The sequence below is a fragment of the Protobothrops mucrosquamatus genome, unplaced genomic scaffold (assembly GCF_001527695.2).
Source record: "Protobothrops mucrosquamatus isolate PMUCROS unplaced genomic scaffold, P.Mucros_1.0 scaffold138, whole genome shotgun sequence".
NCBI classification, from domain to species: domain Eukaryota; kingdom Metazoa; phylum Chordata; class Lepidosauria; order Squamata; family Viperidae; genus Protobothrops; species Protobothrops mucrosquamatus.
This window is the reverse complement of record NW_015386504.1, coordinates 205,685-210,317: the sequence shown is the minus strand read 5'-3', so window position 1 is coordinate 210,317 and position 4,633 is coordinate 205,685.

Here is a 4,633-nt window from a genome sequence, read left to right as displayed (position 1 = left end):
TTAAGATGGCAGCTGAGATTGTGGGATGAAAGTGCTAGCTTTTTTACATGTGTGATAAAGGTTATGTAGTGGATGCACATAAAGGGAGATCAGAATTTTGATCACACAGCTCTCGTCTGGATAGTTTTGAAACCTCCCTATTTTTCTCTTTTGTATGTGAGAAAAGTTTGAATTACAATCTGGCAAATACATAACAATTAAAAAAAATGTAACATTCAAGCCATTTCACCTCACATCCCAGCCCAGGATCTGTGGAAAGCTAGTTTGTTCCATCTTTCCTGGAGGACAACATGATCAGATTTAGGCAGACGTTGGAGGCAATGTTGTTCCAGAGAGCCGGACCAGCAACAGAAAAGGCACCACTCCCAAAAGAAAAGAAAAATGACTTCATGCACAGTTCATCGTAAATTGATTTCCTCCAAAATGCTGTTGCAATCCCAAATTGCAAAGATGAATTCAAATGATGGTGAGGTCTCCCAACTGCGTGTTATAATCTTTGCAATCATGCACAATTCAGACATAACGGTGGTATTTCTGGGCAGGGGAAACACCATTTCCAGTCAGCAAACCCTGCTTCAGAAACATTTGACAGGAATCTCTGTGCTTTCCTTTGATTCTCTGTTCAAATCAACCTCTGGTCCTGGAACCCTATTATAGCATCAAGCTCACACACAGAATTGCCAGCACACAGCCCTGGAAATTTGGAAAGTAGTGAAGGTTAGCTGCCACAGTGAGTAAGAAGGTTTTGAGGGATTTCAATGCCATTGTCTGTATTTTGTTGCAGTCCCTCCATTCTTGCTCAGCTTCACTTCAAACTACGTCAAGAAATTCATTGCAAAACAAGGGACAGATGTTCACAAATACATGCACAGAAAAATATGGAGTGTAGGAGTGGGGGAAACACTAGCAATTTGTTTTCTATTTTGGAGAAAAGAGTTATTTTAAGACACAAGGAAGCCTAATGGGTGGGAAAAGGCACTTAGTTATTGAACAGCTTGGAAGCACTGCAAGTGAGTGCCGATTGAGTTGCCATTCTTGATGCTCAACTATTGGCCAGAAAGAGCAGGAACTTATTGGTTGATGGTTCTCTGACAGCTATACTCCTAAAAACACATAAACCTATCCTCTAAAGGGCTCAGCAAATAGTCAAAGCTTCTTAGATTTATCTTGGATGGATGAGAAGGCTTGGCAGGTGGAAAGGCTGGTCATCAGGAAGGGCCCTTGGATGTAACTGTTATATTGAAGTATTTGATATTTTTATATGTTATATGTTATATTTTTTATATTTATTTGTTTTTTTATTCATTTTACAAGTATTTATTTTAAAAGTGGAGATTTGGATCCATGATCTTTTTCTCCAAGGGGAAAATTATTTGAGGGAGTTCTGCCCAGAAGCACTAACAGAAAGGAAGTAGAATATATATTTTTGCCAATTCCTTCTTTCTCTGCAAATTGTACGATACTCCCTCATAGTTTCGACAAGTGTGAGTAAGCGAGGACTGCATGGATAAAACAGAATCCATAAAGGTTGGTTGTTTCCTTATCTTACATGCAGACTTCAAAAATATGTCAAAGAGAAATATATTATAGGCTGGTGTTTTGCACTGCCAACTTCCCATTTACAAGAATTCTAACAGAATAAATTTGCATGGGGTAGGAAGTTTAAGGTTTTAAGGGAGGTGCTGACAGCTGCCATGTTGCCTGCCTACTTCTCTTTTAGGATGTGTTCCTTTGCATTTCTCAATCAAAATATTTGTGCTTAGTTGGCTCTTACAATCCGATGTAAGCTTCTGTTTGATATTTTTCTAAAAAAAGATGCACATAAAACTCTGGCTAATCTATATTCTGCATGATGTGAGGGACATTGCCAGACTTCTGAAGTAGTGAAAGATTTGAAAAAAGGAGGCCTTTAAGACTAAGCATCAATGCACAACATTTTGGGTGGTTGATGGATTGCACTGTCCACTATGTTGTGCTCATGAGATGGCTTTTCAAAATGGGTGGGTTTTTCATGACCACAGCTGTAAAAATCCAGGGTCTCACAGAACATCTGACAGCTCCAGGCATAAAACCCATCTGACCTAAGATTTATAAAAAAAAAAAAAAAAGATTGGGATGCAAGGCTTTTTAAAGTTTTCAAATAATGTCAGCTTGTCACTTCTCAGAAACTTTCTAATTCTTTCCAGCTGTATATCAATCATCCCATTAACTCTTCTCTCCTGATCCCCCACTAAGTTATCTGGGGATTGGCTTATCCTGACTGAAACATTTTTGGCAAGGCTCAGAGGATAATGTATGCCTTGTAGATAGGCCATGATGTCATGCACACTCACTTACAGCTTTCAGCAAGACTGTTTTACAAAAAAAAACACCTTCTTTCCTTGCCCCAATTATCTAGCTATTAGAGTATATTATGCTAAATACTTCTTATATTTTAAGAGTGATATCACCTTTAATGCCCAGTCAGTGGACCAATTTACACTCACTTCCTTTGACGCTGTGTTAGCTGATTGGGGGCTTGGCTTCTGTAGCTAAGGATAAAGCAACTATAGAAAGGCAAAAGGAGAATGATTGTAGTGAAGTTCACAAGTAAGTGTGACTTAATACTGGGCATTATTAATATTTGAAAAAAGCTGTTATACAATATACCCACCTTTGTGTCATCTTTGTGGTTATAGCCTACTTCCATTACATAGTCATCTCATTTGCCCTGTTTTCTTGGTCTGCTTGACCTGACATTAACTCTGACAGCCAATGAGGATAATATCTGACTCCATTCATTGTGCTAAGCCATAATGTGTTTATCTGGGTTTCAGCTCAGTGTGATTTGTACCCCACAACTGTGGCTTAAAAATAATGATTTTGTGGTCAGTGCAATTATAACTTCTTCAATAACCATTGTTAACAAGCCATAGCTTTGCATAAGAAGTTGACTTAGTAATTATTGGACTTGTTATCCAAGATGTCTGGAACAATGTACAAGAAAAAAGGGTTTTCTCCTTCATTGTGATTACTCAGCAACATATTGGGCCTGAAAATAATAGTTGTCTCAAGGGCTTCATTTATATTCTCCTCAAAGTTTTTTTTTTCAACAAAAGAATGCCAGAAAATAAGTGATGGGGCTTCCTAAAGAATTATGTTTTTCCCAAAACTACATAAAGAGCCCTAAATTTTGATGTGAACTTGAGTTTCAATTCTCTAAATCAGTTTTGATCCTCTTAGTTTTCTTGTTGTTTCACTGTCAGTAAAAGGAAAGCAAACTGAAAAATAAAAGCAGGACTGATCTTTCTTCTAGCAGAACATATTCCTGACATGGATTGTATGAAAACAGGCATCTTCCTCACTGATGGCGTAAGGTTGTTCTTTTAGGCAGCAGAGAGCCATAATTTTTACTTCCCAGAATCCTTTCAGTCCTCAGTTTACGTCCCACAGCTACTTCTGGGAAATCAAAATGGCTGCCAGCTTCCAAAAGAGCATTGTTTAGTATCAATGCTAGGGGATTAATCAGAAAATATAGTGACAATCATTGATACTTACCAGTTCTTCATCTTACATTACCTTTTCCAATGTCACCAAAATATCACTTGTGAATGAAACACTAAAATTGGAGGTGGGAGGACATTTTGGTTTATGCTTCTTGGTTTTCTTTTGTGGGTACATAGCTTCAAGGAGCAAATGGACATAACATTGCATGCATCATATTCTAGGAGGCATAAGCAGAATTGGGTCAGTGTAGAAGAGATTGCAATGCTATTGCTATCTTTCACCAAGTTAACAACAAAAAGTAAACCAATCAAGAACACCCAGGTTATTTAAAGTGCTTCATTTGCCAAGTAATCTTTACAACATATTAGGTAATTGGTGAGAGATGAATTTGGTTTAGCTTTGTTTAGAACAATGCTATTCTGAATTCTTTGAAAATGAAATTCTGAAATTTAGAAACTCTTTATGGCCATCAAATGCTGAGGAATAATCGAGCAATGAGAGAGAGAGAGAGAGAGAGAGAGAGAGAGAGAGAGAGAGAGAGAGAGAGAGAGAGAGAGAGAGAGATGATCAATGGTTCATATGCAGTGACTCAACTATTTAGTCAAAAGTTTAAATAGATACACATACCTTTACTTCCTGATCTTTTTAGGTGCTTGTTTTACTTGCTTATATTCTGTATGAAATCTGAACCCAATTAAATATTTGGAAAGAGATGAAAATCAACAAACTATGTATGTATTCTTACTGCTTGAAGTTACTAGGAGTGCAGTTGTGCCCTGGAGGAAATTGTTCAGGTGGGTCCCCAGGTAAATATAACTGCTCCTGATTCCTATATTCAGCAGTACATTAACCACAGTATCTTTAGAATTACTGACCTAAGGGATAGTCAGTATCTATTATTATTTTCTCCATGTGGGCGAGGGGCTGCTGTGCTCAGATCCAGGGAAAGACACTTCATTAGTCATTTGCCCTTTGGAATGATGCCTTCTCAGTGCTTCAAAATGCCAGGATAAGGAGCCAACAGACATTTTAAATTGTTTGGGAAGTCAGCTTTGTCCAATCTCCAAACTGTGTTTATGAAATGGATGGGTACCAGCAAAAATGGCAGAGGGATATATACAAAATTCCAAGTTGACCCATTTTTTTT